Raw genomic sequence first — 18507 nt, forward strand, 5'->3', positions numbered from 1 at the left:
CAGTGGTGATTCAGATATTTTTCCATCCTTTCACATGCCGAAAAGCTGTATTTGTTTAAAAGATAAGAATATATGTTAAACCTAGAAAATAATTTTATTATATACTTTATTGACTTTCAGAAAGTTAAGTTTGTGCTGGGATTTCACTTGAAAGCCTATTGTAGTAACCCAGGTATTAGCACAGGCCAGGTTGTTAGAGGAGGTGGTGACAGGTGGTCAGATTTCAGATTTGTTTTTGTAGGTAAAACCAGGGCCAGCTTCACAAGTGTGACATCAGTGTGATCACACAAAGTCATTTGCTCAGAAAAGCCCATGTTTGGTTTTAGGCTCTGCTGTTATCATCTTGAAATTATTATTCCTGTCTTTATTGAGAGACAGTTAACATATAACATTGTGTGAGTTCAAGGTGTCCCATGTAACAATTTAATACACATATATATTTGTGAAATAATGTCCATAATAAAGTTAACAACTCTCCCTTAAAAAAATGTGCTGTTGTGCATAGTGGGAAGCTACATAGACTTTGAAAACCAAAATTGAAATGAAAATGAAACAAAAGATGGTTGCTTTATGATAGTTCTCTGGACTCTTTATTTAAAAAAAAAAATTTTTTTTTTTTCTGACCTCTGCTCTATTGATGTTGCTGTTCTAAGTACTTTGTGGTGTTAGACACAGATCTCTGTTCTTTTTTTATCCCATTTCTTTTTTTCCCCCCATTTTATTTTATTTCTTTTTAGTGTTCCAAGATTCATTGTTTATGCACCACACCCAGTGCTCCATGCAATACATGCCCTCCATAATTCCTACCATCAGGCTCACCCATCCCCCCCACCTCTCTCCCCTCCAAAACCCTCAGTTTGTTTCTCAGAGTCCACAGTCTCTCATGGTTTGTCTCCCCTTCCAAATTCTCAAGAAACAAATTGTGCCCCCAAGAAAGAGAACAATTACAATATCAAACAAATTCAAATAATTACTTATCAGCAGATATTAGGTTACATGATTTATATTTTATATATTGTTGGATCCCCCCAAAATTGGGTACTCCAATAAGGGTCCGTGATTAAAGGAGCGAGACTGATACAAAGCGAAGGTCAAGCAAAGCTTTAATTCGCTCCAAGCATCAGGAATCAGACCGACTGTCAAACAGACCGATAGGGGCCGCCCCTACAGAGAGGACAACCCCTCTCTGCTTTCCAGACTAACTTTTATAGAGCAAAGACCATGTGGCTGGGTCTGGCCACAAACAGGTGGCCAATGAGATTGTAACACACACAGGAAACTCCACAGTGATGCTAGGTGACCAATTGAATTACAATTTACCCTAGTAGACATTTGAACCAGCCTAACACCTAGTTCAGAATTGGCGCCCAAAAGGTGCCTAAAGGGCGGCACCCACACTTCTTGGTAGCTAGGAGATAGTGTGTGCCCCCACTGATTGAATACCTCCACCTGGCCTGACCCACCCTTGTATTTGGACTTTGTTACCTGGGACTGGTTTCCCGGACTGGCTTTTAAATAAGTTCCCCTGGGGGAGGGGGGCAAGGTCAATTTGAGCTTTACAGCAAAATGGCAGTTCAACTGGGGTGGGGCTGCTCTGGCTGAATAGGCCCTTACAATGTAATTGTCAGAAGCATGTGTCCAGTATTGGACACTGGACTCCAGATATGGTCCTGATCAAAGGCAATCTTCATAACACTTATTTTTTTTAAGATTTTATTTATTTATTTGCTTGTTTGTTTGTCAGAGAGAGAGAGAGCAGGCAGAGTGGCACCCAGAGGCAGAGAGAGAAGCAGGATCCCCGCTAAGCAAGAAGCACGATATAGGACTTCATCGGTATCAAGACTTGAGCAGAAGGCAAATGCTTAACCAACTGAGCCACCCAGAGCACTTATTTTTATCAGCACATTTCATATCTCCTTTCCCTAAAATTTAAGATCAATGGGAACAAAGATGTGTTTGATGTGTTCTTATTGGTTATCACTGTATTTGCAATACCCAGAAGTGTCTGGAACATAGAATGAGCTGAATAAACTTCTGTAAATGATTTTTATTATCTGTAACATAAATTCTTATTCTGTCGTTACTGATGACATTTTATTGTGCATTCTCCTTTCATCTCTCTCCTTAGTGTTGACTCATAGTCAACTTGATCAATTGAGATTTGCATATTTTTGTTTTTTCTTTGCTTGATTTTAAAACCATGACCTCCCTATCCTGTATGAATGTAATTGAAAACTAGTAGTTGATATTACTTTACAGAAGGCAGCAAGAGTCTCATGAGCAAAACCACAGAATTGCAAACCAGTAGAACTGTAAGACAAATCACTTGACTGATGTAGGTGGGTTGAGTTGATCAGTAAAAAGAGGTGAGTAGAAAACAACTTGGACATGGGATAATTTCCTTCGAAACTATATCTGAAAGTGAGGATTGTTGATGGAAGTGAGATTACTTTTGAAAGGGTTGTTTGAAAGAGTCCAAGGTAGTATGGGCTTTGTGTGGTTAGAATGGCACTGTGAGAAGGTATTAATGGTTATTGTGTCAGGAGAATTTCAAAGACCAGAATTCATTTTTGGATGATTAAGGGAAGAAATGGATCTGTCAGTAGTTTTATCGTCCCTGGGAAAATCTGCAATCTCACAGGACAGCATATAGTGGAATAATGATTACAGAAAATGCATTTGAGCTAGTAATAATCTCCTTCCATGGAGGAAAAAACTAATGGTGATTGTCAGCTCCTGTGAAAATTTTTACAGAAACTAAAAGGTGGTAAAATCAGTGCTTTGAAAAAGTACTTCACCTCTTCCTACCTAGCTTAATTTCATGAATACTTACAGAAATCACACATTTCAGTCCATCTCAACATATAATTTAGTTATTATTTAATTTTTTGTTATAGAAACATTTAAATTAGATTTATACTTTCCTAGTTTTAAGCTTTCCTTTTTAACCTTTCTTTAGCTTTTTTAAAAAATCAATGTTTACTAAAATTTATGAGAAACAGGTTAAGGCAAAGTGAGTCTTACGTATTTCTTTCTAATATTTAATAGAAAGTGGTTATTTTTCTTTGTCTACTATATGAACATTGTCTACTATGGACTGTCTACTATATGAAGGAGAGATTTATTTTAATAACTTTACATACTATTTTTGAAAAAGGGCTAACATTCATTCCTTCATTCAAATGAAGGATTCAATTGAATGGTTTAATAATATGTATTATTATATTAAGTTATGATTTTATATTATAATTATAATTATAATAATTTTATAATTATAATATATATTTCTTTAGGTAGGTTTCCTTCTCTAGATCTTAACTTGGGGAAATTTTTATTTATTTATTTTTAAATTTTTATTAACTTATAATGTATTATTTGCCCCAGGGTACAGGTCTGGAATCATCAGGCTTACACGTTTCATAGCACTCACCATAGTACATACCCTCCCCAATGTCCATAACCAGCCACCCTATCCCTACCCCCCTACCCCTTTAGCAGCCCTCAGTTTGTTTTGTGAGATTAAGAGTCTTTTATGGTTTGTCTCCCTCCCAATCCCATCTTGTTTCATTTTTTCCTTCCTTACCTCCTGCAACCCCCAGCCCTGCCTCTCAAATTCCTCATATCAGAGAGATTATAATTGTCTTTCTCTGATTGTCTTATTTTGCTCCATGAAATACCCTCTAGTTCCATTCATGTCGTTACAAATGGCAAGAATTCATTTCTTTTGATGGCTGCATAGTATTCCATTGTGTATATATATATACCACATCTTCTCTATCCATTCATCTGTTGATGGACATCTAGGTTCTTTCCACGGTTTGGCTATTGTGGACATTGCTGCTATAAATATTCAGGTACATGTGCCCCTTTGGATCTCTATTACCTTGGGGTAGTTTTTAGGTGGGAGGTATAATTACTTAGAAACTTGGGCAGTTTCGATTCAGCTCTGCAATTTTTTTTTTCTGTTACATTTTTAATTAAAATAAGTATATATTACATCTCTATAATCTGATATCCTGATGAGGGGTAACGTATGTAAGTATGTTATGAATGAACCAGGGTTAATCTTCATTTATGTACTGTTTACTTTTTACATATTTGAAGAGCCTTTTCTCTCAATTTAGGTAAAACATGAATATGCTGTAAGTCTGGAAATCATTCAGAAACCAAGTGTGCAAATATCTAAATTCATGAATATCACAAAAGACTACAGAAAGAGATCGTTACATGATGTTTGTTATTTGTAGGCAAGTTTTCATAACCCAAGAATGAGGTTAAACACAAAGAACTAACAGAATGGCTACTTTAAATGGTATGAAATTGCTTTGGGAGGTATGACCAAAAACAAGCAAGTGAGCAAATTTAAAAAAAATCTTAGAGGTCAATATGAGGTAAAAATGTACTATAAGTAATATATTGCTACATAGTTACTTTATGAGTCAAGTATGAATCTAGATAGATTCTTAATGTTATAAAACAAAAGCTTACTTGATTCATAGAATGTGGCCTATTAATTATCTATTGTAAAGGCTACAAAAGCAACTATTTAGGGCATTTGCCTCATTCTGCATGATGAGCTATAATCTTATTTCAGCTCATCACACTGATGTTTCTGTATTATTTTGTTTTATATTTCTATTCTTTATTTTAATAAAGATTTTTATTATTTATTTGACAGAGAGAGAAAGCACAAGTAGGCAGAGAGGCAGGCAGAGAACAGAGGGGTAAGCAGGCTCCCTGCTGAGCAGAAAGCCTGACGCAGGGCTAGATCCCAGGACCCTGAGATCATAACCTGAGCCGAAGGCAGAGGCTTAACCCACTAAGCCACCCAGGCGCCCCTATATTTCTATCCTTATGATAGGTTCTGTGTTCTTACAACACTCTAAGACAGATAAGACTAAGCATTCTTATGATATGTCAATTACTAGACATGTGAGATCAAAATCTCTGCAAATATACTACAAATCATTGAATTTACACTTTAAATGGGTCAATATTATGGCATATAAACTGTATCTCAGTAAAGCTGCTTAAAAAAATAGATAGAACCAGGACAGGATTTTACTTGCAGTCACTAGTGATTTGTGACTTGGGACTCTTGGGTCTTCTGTAACATACCATGGTGTCACTTATTTATCCCCCAACTTTTATATTTCCCAACTTCAAAAATTTCCAATGAGCTTCCATTATTTAAAAAAAAAATGAAACAAGTTTTTGTCCTTTCTTCTTCTTTTTCTGCTTTCTTCTAGAGTTTAGATTTAAAAAAATAGTCTATACACTCTATTTCTACATCTTTGTCCCTGCACCTATTCTAGCCCCTTCCTTTACTACTGGGTTGAGACTTACTTTGCAGAATTCACCTGTTACTCTTGAATTGCCAGCCGAAGTGATTTCTGCACAGTTCTTATCTTCCTGAAACTCTTTGAAATAGGAGACATTCCTTTTTTTATTTTTAAATTTTTAAAAAAGATTTTATTGATTTATTTCACAGAGAGAGAGAGAGCACACAAGCAGGGAGAGGGAAGCAGAGGGAGAAGCAGGTTCCCCCCTGAGCAGGGAGCCCAACTCAGGGCTTGATTCTAGGACCCTGGAATAATGACCCAAGCTGAAGACAAGCATTTAACTGCCTGAGCCCCCCAGACACCCCAGAAGTAGGAGACACTCTTATGAAACTCTTCATTAACACATGTTTTATTTGTTTTTGGCTTTAGTGATCCTGTTTTTAACATATCATTATCCCTTCTCTGATCACAAGTTTTCTATCTTTTAAATTTTGGCTCATCTTGTAGTTTCCACTTCTCCCAGTCCTAGATTCTTCCCACCTGTATATTCTCTCATTCTCTTGGCTTTAGCTCTTACATCTCCGTAGAAATGACATCCAAATCCCTAACTCTAGCTTTGACCACTCTCTTAGCTTTGGGGACATATTTTCGGCTCCTTTTTGATTTCTCCATCATCTGTATCCTTTGAACCTTAAAAATAAGTAATCTCCCTTCTTCCCCCAGACACTATCTCCCAATCTTAATCAATAATATATTGATACATCTAGTCAGTCATGCTCTAATATTCAGAGTGTCTTTAATTCCTATCTCCTTTTTCATTCTCTATATTTATTATCATGGTAATAAACTATTCCCAGGACTTAAATGCAGAGAAATGGCTAACGTTACATATGCAGCATAGGAGCACAGAGTTCCCTCAAGACCTTTGTAATGTTCCAGGTGGCTGTCCTGGCACAGACTTCTTTGGTATAATGTAAACAAACAAGGTCTTTAGAGTCAACCTAGGATTGGAGCTTTCATATACGGCACATCATTGTGAATTACAAAAAGTTGCTTCCAAAATATATATCCTTTCATTAAAGAGTCACAATACTGATTTTGTAAGACAAAATTTACTGTTACCTGTGTAAAATTTCTATAATAAACATACAAATTTATACTATCTATGCTCTTATATGTTTTAAGGGGCACATAAATTGCACAGCCATGAATAATAGCTCTAGATATATGATACAGTGTTCAAATCCTGGCCTTACAGTTTGGTATCTGTATAACCTTGGTAATATACCACATCACCTTAAACTTCATATCCATGACCTATAAAAGGTGACTTATAACACCATCTCTTTCAGAGAGTTTTTAGCAAGGGTAAGTATGGAAAAATTATATATAATTAGAAACTTCAAATTTACCTGCATTTGTTCTAAGTCTGTTCCTTCAAAGGCTTGCATAGTTTATAAGATGCCAGATTGTGAAATTCTTTACACTAAAGAGGAGATGAAAATACTGTTGGTTTTAACAGCTTACTATAAGTCATTAAAAATTTTGTCTTTGGGGGGTGCCTGGAGTAAAGCCTCTGCCTTCGGCTCAGGTCATGATCTCAGGGTCCTGGGATCGAGCCACACATTGGGCTCTCTGCTCAGCAGGGAGCCTGCTTCCCTCTCTCTCTGCCTGCCTCTCTGCCTATTTGTGATTTCTGTCAAATAAATAAATTAATTTTAAAAAATTGTCTTTGAGAATATTTCATTGAGAATATTCCAAAAGAACTAAAGGAATAGTTGCCCTATTTTTCCAATCTAAAGGTCTAACCTAGAACCTAATGTTTATATCTGAATGTTGCTGCTAGCTATTTGGTTAAAACAGGAGAAGGCTTTTAACTCACTATGAGAAAATGTCTGGACTTCACTATTTCCATGTTATGATTATATTTTATTATTCTCCTGTTTCAGAGTTAGCAAACTACTAGACTGGGCCATGTCCAGTCCAGGTACAGTTTTTGTAAATAAAGTTTTATTGGGACACAGCCATACTCACTCATTTATGTACTTTCTAGGCTGCTTTCCCAATCTACCGACTAATGGTAGAATTGTGTAGTTGTCAGACACCTATTGGTCCATCAAGCATAAGATATTTACCATCTGGCCCTTTACAGATAAAGTTTTCTGACCCCTGCCTTTTCAACATTGTAAAATATTAATTCACTTGAACTCCCACTTTGCTCAATTCTATTCATAGAAAAAAAACAACAAAGATTGTATTGATCTGGAGTATGGTGAGTCTTATTTTTTCTTCCAAAATATCTTTTATTAATGAACAATGAACATTTTATTAATGAAGCTACTTGCAGTATACTGCCTTAAACACATACAGTTCCTTAGGTTTTTATTAAAGACAAAACAAGACAAATGAAAAAACCCTAAGGCAAAACAGCCTGTTCATTTTCACCAGATTTTACTGGCATTACCTAGAAAATGTTTCCTGTAAGAAGTAAGCTTTTAAGAACTGATCTTTTCCCTTCTTTTGACATCAAAATGTGATGGTGGGGAAAATCCCATTTAATAGTTAGAAGAACCATCTACTCGATGACATAGTGACTCAGTTTCTTGTCGAAAACAAATTTGGATTGGAACTGGGGAATTCTATTCGTACCTATTTTCATTAAAGCAAGTGGTTGAAACCATACCTTTCACATGGGAAAATAATCCCTATTTTGCAATATTCCTGATGTAATAATGTATGTTAAAAAGTTGGTAAGTAAGTGTTTCTCAATTAATAGTAGCTCTCACTTTTATTATAAAGATTAAGTTCATTAATTAAAATATATCAAATTAATTCAACTTATCCTTCAGAAATTCTATTTAATACTCAATTTCCCACCTGTTTCTTTTAAATTACTTAATTCCTTCTGTGTGTTACTTCTCATTCTTTAAAATGAATAAAAATTTAACCCTCCTCACCTTTTTCACCTGCCACTTAAAAGAATTCCACCAAGGAGATTTACAATTTAAAAGCTAGTTGTCTGGTGGTGTTTGGATATGTAGACATAAGTGAAGGTATAATTATTTATGAAACACAAAAATATATAGCAACGTTTTAGAAATTTATTATGTTTTTTTTGGTCAAGGTTTCCGATGTCCTTAATACCAATAGCTATGGATTGGACCTCAATTATAAGTACATTCTCTAAGAAGTTTGCCATCTCTCAAGACATTCTTTGTAATGTGTTTTATTTTTTTAAAAATATTTTATTTATTTATTTGAGAGAGAGAATGCACAAGTAGGGTGAGCAGCAAGCAGAGGAAGAGGGAGGAGCAGGCTCCCCACCAAGAAGCCTAATGTGGGGCTCTATCCCAGGACTCAGGGATCATGAACCGAGCTGAAGGCAGACACTTAACTGACTGAGTCGCCCTGGTGGCCCTGTAATGTTTTAAAGTCAAGTCATGAAAGTTAAGTTTTTCCATTATTATTAATGGTGAAGCAGTTAAGAAATTCTTTGGGATCCAATACAGTAGATCCCCAAAGTTAAGTGAAAATGGGAGCAGAAGTGAAATCCCTTTTTAGAAGAAGAAACTGATTTTAAAAGTTTTTTTTTAAAGATTTTATTTATTTATTTGACAGAGAGAGATCAGAAGTAGGCAGAGAGGCAGGCAGAGAGAGGAAGAAGCAGGCTCCCCGCTGAGCAGAGAGCCCGATGTGGGGCTCGATCCCAGGACCCTGGGATCATGACCTGAGCTGAAAACAGAGGCTTTAACCCACTGAGCCACCCAGGTGCCCCAGAAACTGATTTTAAAATGTATCATTTCCATTGATATCAAAACAGAACTACAATCAAAGTACAACAGGATACAAGCATAGTTTAAAGCAATCTAGTTCTGGTTTCTGCCCCTGTCATTGTTATGAGGGCTTATTTTAACTAGAAATCTAAATCTCCCTAAAGTCATTGTAGTTTTGGATCAAATATAAGGAGTTTAAAGTTAGAATTTTGTCTGGATTCCTCAAATCTGGATCATATATCTTTCTTCTGAAAAGGCTTCAGATGAAAGTGTAGTCTGCATTTTATATCCTATTGTAGACCCATAATCTTGTGAAGCTTTAAAGTTACTTACTCTGGGGACTATTGTTTATCAGTACAGGGACATGGATATCAGTACAAGAGATGCTCTGTACTCTTATTATACCAGGAGCTCTGCTCACCAAAACGAATGGCATATTCAAGTATACCAGAATTTGAAGTAGGGACACCTGGTGGCTCAGTGGTTGAGTGTCTGCCTCTGCCTTTGGCTCAGGTCATGATCCCAGGATCCTGGGATCAAGTCCATATCAGTCTCCCTGCTCAGGGGGAAGTCTGCTTCTCCCTCTGCCTGCTGTTCCCCTTGCTTGTTCCCTCTCTCTCAAGTAAATAAATAAAATAAAATCTTAAAAAAAAAAAGTATCTAGTAGAATCTCTCTCTCTCTCTCTCTCTCTCTATATATATATATATACATACATAAAGAATTTGAAGTAATTGGAAGCTAGGGTGGGGTACTTACATAGAGTAAATATAGCCTGATTTGAAAAACATGGTTTGGGAAAAATTATAGGAAGTGAGGGTTGGACAAGATCATGAGGAGCCACTTATCTCACAGTTTGTGTAAGACGGAACTACTGGAAGGATTTGTTGCATGCACATTCAGTTGGGAAAAGTGATAATGAATCAACTGAATAATTAGGCTTTGAAGTTTAAGGCCACTAGGGATTTGAAATGTTTGAGATGAAAATTCTGAAATATTAGCCAAGAATTTATTTAGTTCTCAATTCTGTGGGAAACTACAATATGATTCTAAGATAACCAACATATAAAGTAGAACTTGAGAAGATTTCTCATATTTATCTTTGTCTTATATTTTCATTGAGAGTGGTGTTTTGTTTCATTTTTTGAGAAAAATAATGACCAATCCTCATTTTAACGTTCATCTCAAAATTCCATGAATTGAAAGAGAAGGGCCGTAAAGAAAATAAGCACTCTATTCAAGCTTCTTGTTTTGCTTAGAGGTTCAGGACTCATAGATTAGGAATATGTGACCTACTTCCTGGAATGACTGATTGATCACACTAATGGGTAGACTTTTCTTTTCTTCTTAACATTCTTATTTAAATTCCAGTTAGTTAACATACAGTTTAATATCAGTTTCAGGTATACAACGTGTGATTCAACACTTCAATGTAATACCCTACATAATACCCTATCACACGTGTACTCCTTAATTCCCATCACCTATTTAACCCATTCCTCCACTGACCTTTGCTCTGGTAATTATCAGTTTGTTCTCTATAATTAATAATCTGTTTCTTGGTTTGCCTCTTTCTTTTTTTTCCCCCCTTTGCTCATTTGTTTTGTTCCTTAAATTCCACATATGAGTGAAATTTTCTTTTTTAAAGAATTTTATGCCAGAATAATAAAAGTCACTTTTCTTTATGAAATGGTGTGACTCATTAAGGAATCAAGCTTTATCTTACACTAGAAAACAATCATATGCTCACTAGTAAGGTTACCTCTGTTATTAAGAGCTGGCTTGTTCATAAACAATTAAAGGTAGGGGCCAAATACATGAAAATAAGTTGGATGTGAAACAAATTCAAGATTCTTAAAATGTAAAGGGAACAGAAAAGCAAATAGTAACTTTGAGATATAAGCAATGACTGTATTAGGCCTCTTAGGCCAGTACATGAGTAAAGTGTTAAGAACAGGTGAATTCACAACCATATCTGGGATAAAAGCCTCGGATGAAACAAAGGGAGGAAAAATTTCACGTAAGCTACCAAAAGACACACTAAAACTATACTCCCACACTTGGGTCTCTATCCCATTGTACATCTGTCTTGATTATTCAAAACAGAAAATTTAAATCTCAGTTCAGACTGAGCCATTGAATATCGATGCATTACTTTGTTGACTATGTGTCAGAGATCCTGGATAAACTCTCCTTTCCTTTCCTGAGGGTGCCACTGGAGACAAGTATATACCCCTATATAGAAATAACAAGGTAGTTTGAATTTTGTTATTTTGTTATTTTATATGGGATAAGGGGAGGGTTGTCATTGTTATTCCTGCCTCCCATAAAATTTGTCACCAAAGTGAAGTACTGGTACAAGAGAACCCAAAAGCAACATCAATGGGTAAATATAGCAGCATAAAAAGTCATAAATTTAATTATCTCTGTGTGTACACATTGTCTTCTCAGTTGTACTCTCTTATAGTCAAAAATGGATCTTTATTGATTTGTTTAATGCCTACTTACATTTTGGCTTCTTCATCTGATTTCATATTTTTTTAGAGAAAAGAATAAATTTCCCTTAGAATAGTGGTATAAATGGTGTAATAGTATAGTATAAATGGTAGAGTAGTGGTACAAATGATTAAAATAAATGAGTTTTGGAAATTGAATGCTTGCTTTTGTGATCTCTTTCTACTATTTTTCATTAATCATCTCATGAGATTAAATATTCTTTAGAATACTACTTGGGTACAATTTTGCCTTGTCACTTAAGAAATTATTAATCCTTGAAGTTCAACTTTGTGACAAAACATCTTAATTGATTTACTTTTCAAGCCTGCTGCAATTAACAAAATATGTCTAATCCTTGAGGAAGAGGTTTATAATGCTTCTGCATGAAAATATTGAACAATAAAAATATGTCTGGAAAACACTTTTTTTCTCCCCAGCCCTTCACATGGTTTTCCTCCTTAATTAAAAACAACAACAACAACAACAAAAACAAAAACAAAAAACGAAAGGGGTTCTAAAATGCCAACTCTGCTTTTTTAATTGACCAGAGGAAAGCCAGTATTCTCCTCTTCCATCTTACTGAATCTGGTGAATGTTCTCCAGTCCTCATCTGATTTGCACTGTACACTTAGTCTCTCTCCTTCCACACAATCCTTCTTCTTGGCTTCTCTAACACCATACTCTCTTGGACCTTCCTGGTTTCTTTGTCTTCAAAGACAAAGTCTTTGTCTCCCCCATTGGTTCATTTTCCACAGCCCATTTCTTAAATGCCTATGTTCCTCAGGGTTCTGTCGTTATTAGTCTCTCTTCTCATTTTCCCACCCCTTTGCCTTCTGCAATTTAACCCAGACTTTAGCAGTGCAGGCTATGTGTTATTAGTTTTCTATCGCTGTGTAACAAATTACCACAAACTTAGGGAAATTAAGACAATACTCATTAGTATGTCACAGTTCTGTTAGGTCAGAAGTCTGGGTGAATTTCATCTGGGTCCTCTGCTCAGGGTCTCAACAGGCTGAGATCAGGCTGTCAGCTAGGACTGAAGTCTCACTTGAGGCTTGAGGTCCTCTTCTAATCTCACTGGTGTTGGCAGGATTCAGCTTGTGGTTGTAGGACTGAATTCCTCATTTTCTTGATGGCTATTGGCCAACGACTATTTTCAACTCTTAGAAGCTGCTCTCAATGCTCTACCATGTGGGCCTCTGCCTAGGCCTTCTCACACTTTCAGTCTTAATCGATGTCAGGGAGGGCCCAATCTCCATCAAAGGGGTCAATTGATTAGGCCAGGTCCACAAGGATCTCCCTTTTGATTTTGAATAGTTCAAAGTCAACTTATTAAAAACTAAACCATGGGAGTTCTTTCCCATCACATTTACAGGTTCCCCCCCACAGAAGAGGGATTATACAAGGTGTGAACACCAGGAGTTAGACATGTTGGAGGCCTTCTTCGAATTCTGCCTTCCATACCCTAGTTCTGGCATTTACTAGGTGTGTGAGTTTGGGCAAATTATATAATTTCTTTGTGCCTTGGTTTTCTCATCTTTAAAGTGAGATAATAAACAGTACTCTTTATGGGGTTATTGTAAGAATTAACTGGATTGCAACATATAAAATGATTAGAACAGTGACTGATACATAGAGTCTGTAAAAATTTAGTTATCATTATTAAGCTATTTTTCCCCATCTACTCACATTGATGCCATGGGAGTAGATACTGCATCTATGTTATCGATATTTCTTCCAAATTTATATCTCTACTCAAGGTATCTGTTCTGAACTTTAGACCATTATAATTTCCTAAGTCATATCTCCACTTGTATATCTAATAAGCAATCTAAATACAATTTGTCAAAACTAAACACATGATTTCACTTGCAAACATGATCCTGTCTAGTAATTCTTATCATAGTAAATAGTGCCCCTTCATGAATTTTCTTACACTTACCAATTTCTTCTTCTTTTCCTACCATCCATTCATGAAAAAAAAAAACTTTTTTGGAGTATTTACTGCGTGCAAAGTATTGTGGGAATGATCATTAAAACATGCATTAAAACTCTTCCCTCCTGTAGCTTACCATCAAGTGAGAGAGGCTGATTATAAGCTATCTTCCAAAACTTACTGAAGCAAACCAATTTTGTCAATTTCTTTTGCAAATAACCTAGTCAAAGCCACTATCCTTCCTTCTTGAACTAGAGCAATAGCCCCTGGCTGGGTTCCTATATTCTTCCTCTACTTTCTCTTTCCTCACCAGAGCTACCATCAAGGAGATCTAACTACCTCATTGCTCTGCATAAACCTTGCATTAACCTCCCGTAATGTATAAGATAAAAAATAACCTTCCTTAACCTGCTATGGCCCTGCCTAACCTCACCAGCTTTACACACACCTACACAACATTCCATTTCTGTGTTTTAATCTTAGAGCCTTCTTCCTGCTTCTCAATAGTGCCACACCCCTTCCTGCATCAGCACCTTGCAGTTGCCAGTCCTTCTAAGTGGAAATTCTCTCCTCTGCCTGCTCCGTCTTACCCAGTGATTCTCAGCTCAAATTTTATTCCTCTCCTTATTCCCTCAGACTAATTCAGGATCTCCATTGCACTCAAAGTACCATATGAGCCTTCTTCATGACATTTAATATGGTATACAGTTATGTATTGAGTTATTATATGAGGGTTATTAAAGACCTGAACAAAAATTAAAAAAAAAAAGAACAACAACAACAAAAGACCTGAACAAGAATGTGAAAAAGTATTCTATAAACTATCAAACTTAACACACAACTTTTGTTGCTATTACTTTTATTAAAATAACCAAAACATCAGTTTATTTAAAACCCAAGCTAGGTTGGATTTAATCCATTTGATTTTACCCAGGTACTAAGCTTCCTCAATGAAATGTTTAGCTATACCTGTTTTTTCTCCTTAAATTTGTGTTTGTATAAGTATTAGTGTGCCATCTACCAATATGTATACATATTATGAGATATACATTACACACATACACAGTATATGTATGTTGGATATGGTATATATACAGGCTTCTCCAAAATAAATTCCAGTTTAGTGTTTAGTATAATAAAGTGGGACCAATTCAGCAGTTCTTACTCTGTTTTATTTAAAATGTTAATTTTTAGTTCAGTTTAGTAATGGTGAATAAGAGGATATTTTGGCTATGAACTATCAATTGGCTTTGCAAACAATAACAAAATTTGAATCCCTTTCAGTTAAAAGTGTTTGCTGATTCTATAAATGTATTTTACAAATATGCTAAAACTTGACTGCACTGGTCAAAGCAACAAACAAAAACTTGTAGAGGATTAAAGGCATCTATTTTTTTTGTTAAAAATGTTAAAAATTATATAAGGTAAAAATATCTTTACCTTCAAGCTAATTAACTGTAATTTCATAATTATTGATTTATAGATATCCAACTGGGATCATTTCTGAAGCTGAATTCAGAGCAATCTTAAGGTAAGCTGTTTAGAGTATGTATGTGTGTGTGTGTGTGTGTGTTTTAAAGAATAAAAATAATGATATTGATAATGATATTGGTTCTGTTTTAACTTTCTGTAATATTTCTCAATTTTAAAAAATTAAAAAAAAAAAGAAAAAAGAAAGAGAGGGAGACATACCATAGGAGACTTTTAACTATAGAGAACAAACTGAGGTTGCTGGAGGCAGAGGACGGAAATATCGGTGATGGGTATTAAAGAGGGCAGTTGTGATGCGCCCTGGATATTATATGTAAGTGATGAATCACTAAGTTCTACTCCGAAACCAATATTACACTATATGTTAACTAACTGAAATTAGTTAAATTGAATTAATTGAAATTAAAAAACATCAAAACATATGATAAATTGCTTGATGACTACTTAATAAATGTCCTTTCTGCTAATACCCATATGAGTAAATCACTGTGCAAACATACAAAACAATTAGAGAAAAATTAATACCAAATAGTGTAGTGCTCAATGTTGCTGAGTTAACAGATGTTGGAATGAGTTATCAAATGTGAGCTGAGTAATGGGGACATATCATGGAGTTAATAATAATAACAACAATAATAATACTGTTTACTTAGCATTATAGTCTAGGCACTCTACTAAACACTTTATGAAATGCTTTATGTTATACAATCCTCACAAATTCTTGTAGCCAAAGTATTATTATTCTTGTCATTATTATAAATCTCATTTTATAATGAGAAACCTAAGGCCTATCTAAAGTCATGTGATAGTGAGTGGCATGGTCACGAGCTGAGGTCTATCCAACACCAAGTTTTGGTTTCCTCCCACTATATAAAATGCCTAGAGAATGTAAGAGTTAAACAGCATTTTGTGAATTTTGGATTGATAGGACAATGAGAAGGGGATTTTTTGCAGTATTGAGACCACTTAACAAAATTGTGAAAGATGATCTAGATATACACTATGCTCAAGTGACAAGTTGGAATGAAGAGTATTTGAGGAAAATGTAATAAAAGTTGTGCAGCCAGAGCAGATGGAGGTTATAGACCTATTTTGGTGGATAATACTAAGTGATTATTCCAGTTTCATCTCTATTGTCCTCTAGTTAAAAAATACTAAGCTGGATTTTTACTGTTGTAGTTGAGTACAATAATCCATAATCTGGTCAGAGTAACAAGTTAAAAAAAGAACAATTAGCAATAAAATCCTAGAATTAGGAGGGATCATGGAAAATTATGTAGTCCTTTCAAGGCATGAAATGACTACCTAATCCTCATAGAGGCAGTGGAAATAGAGAGGCATGCTATTACAAGAAGACATGAAAGCAAACAAATATGACAGGTCTCATGATAGGTTAGATAAAAAAATAAAGGGGAAGGAAGAGCAGAGATGGTTTCAAGTTTATTCTTACAGCAAAAAAGAAAATTGCAAAACTGATGAAAGGGGAATATTATTAGAGAACAGAGTAAGTTTGGTTTTTCTTTTTTGCACCTGAAATATCAATGAGGCCCCACATTCACATACCTTATAGGACATAAAAGCTTACATGAAGAAAAAAGTTGAAGATTGGGCTCCAATTTCATTAAATGTATTTTTAAAAAAGTCTTTAGAGGGTGTGATAACAATGGAAGGATTAGTATAAAAATAGAAGCACATGGGGTGTTTTTTAAAATTTTTTCTTTTTTTTTAAGTTTTTAATTTTAATTCCAGTATGGTTAATATACAGCATTATATTAGTTTCAGGTGTACAATATATGATTCAAGAATTCTATACAGTATTCAGGACTAACCATGATAAATATACTCTTACTCTCCATCACCTATTTTACCCATTCCCTGCCCCCACACCTAGTAACCCTTGGTTTGTTCTCTATAGTTAGGAGTGTTTCTTGTTTTGTTTTGTTTTGTTTTCTATTTTTCCCTTTTTTTTCCATTGCTTGTTTGATTTGTTTCTGAAATTCTGCGTGTGAGTGAAATAATGTGGCATTTATCTTTCTCTGACTGACTGACTTCACTTAGCAACTACTCCATCTACTTCCATCCATGTCCTCGCAAATGGTAAGATTGCATTCTTTTTTATGGAATAAAATAAATAAATAAAACTCTTTTATGGAATAATATTCCATTATAAAAAAATAATATTCCATTATATATCTTCTTTATCTATTCATCTATCGATGGACACTTGGGCTGCTTCCATAATTTGTGTATTGTAAATAATGTGCAATAAACATAGGGGTGCCATGTATCCCTTTGAATTCATGTTTTTGTGTTTTGGGGGTGAAAAACTAGTACTGCTATTATTGGATCATAGGGTAGTTTTATTTTTAGCTCTTTCAGGAACCTTCATACTGTTTCCACAGTGGTTGCTCCAGTTTATATTTCTACCATAGTGAATGAGGGTTCCTTTTTCTCCACATTCTTTCCAACACTTGTTATGTCTTTTTGATTGTTATGCATTTTTGATTGTTATGTATTTTTTATTTTAGCCATTCTGACAGGTGTGAAGTGACATCTTACTGTAGTTTTGATTTGTGTTTCCCTGATGAACATCTTTTCATGGGTCTTTTGGCCAGATATCTATATGTCTTCTTTGGAAAAATGTCTGTTCATGTCTTCTGCCCAGTTTTATTTGGATTATTTGGGTTTTGGTTTTTTTGTTTTGTTGGTTTTTTTTTTTGTTTTTTGGTTTTTTTTTTTTTTTGGTTTTGAGTTGTGTAAGTTCTTTGTGTATTTTGGATACTAGTACTTTGTGAGATATGTCATTTGAAAATATCTTCTCCCATTCCATAAGTTGCCTTTTAGTTTTGTTGATTGTTTCCTTTGTTGGCAGAAGCTGTTTATTTAGATGTTGTTCCAATAACTTTATTTAGCTTTTATTTTCTTTGCCTCAGGAGAGATCTAGAAAAAAGTTGCTCAGGCTGATGTCAGAGAAATTACTGCCTGTGCTCTCTTCTAGGGCTGTTTTGGGTTCAAGTCTCATATTTAGGTCTTTAACCCACTTTGAACTTATTTTTGTGTGTGGTGTAAGAAAGTGGTCCAATTTCATTCTTTTGCATGTAGCCGTCCAGTTTTCCCAACAGTACTTGTTGAAGAGACTTTCTCCTATTGAATATTTTTTCCTTTTTTATCAAAAATTAATTGACCATATAATTAATATTTCTGGGTTTTCTATTCTGTTCCACTGATCTATGTGTTTGTTTTTGTGTCTGTTTTGCTTACTACAGATTTGTAATATAACTTAAAATCTGGAATTGTGATGCCTCCAGTTTTGCTTTTCCTTTTCAGGATTGCTTTGACTATTCAAGGTCTTTTGTGGTTCTATACAAGTTTTAGGATTGTTTGTTCTAGTTCTGTGAAGAATGCTTTTGGTATTTTGATAGTGATTACGTTAAATGTGTAGGTTGCTTTGGGTATCATAGACATTTTAACAATATTTGGTCTTCTAATCCATGAGCATGGAATGTCTTTCTATTTTTTTCTGTCATTTTC

General features: G+C 35.0%; 1 protein-coding gene across 2 annotated transcripts in view; it reads left to right on the forward strand.

Moving 5' to 3' along the window:
* CNTN1 (contactin 1) overlaps window positions 1–18507 on the forward strand; it is a 357030-nt gene that overhangs the window by 72736 nt on the left and 265787 nt on the right. For both annotated transcript variants that reach the window (XM_044227281.1, XM_044227280.1), the window contains exon 2: window positions 14969–15016. The gene's annotated coding sequence lies outside the window, so the exon portion shown is untranslated. The remainder of the gene's footprint in view (window positions 1–14968; window positions 15017–18507) is intronic.

The sequence above is a fragment of the Neovison vison genome, chromosome 12 (genome assembly GCF_020171115.1).
Source record: "Neovison vison isolate M4711 chromosome 12, ASM_NN_V1, whole genome shotgun sequence".
In the NCBI taxonomy this organism is placed as follows: domain Eukaryota; kingdom Metazoa; phylum Chordata; class Mammalia; order Carnivora; family Mustelidae; genus Neogale; species Neogale vison.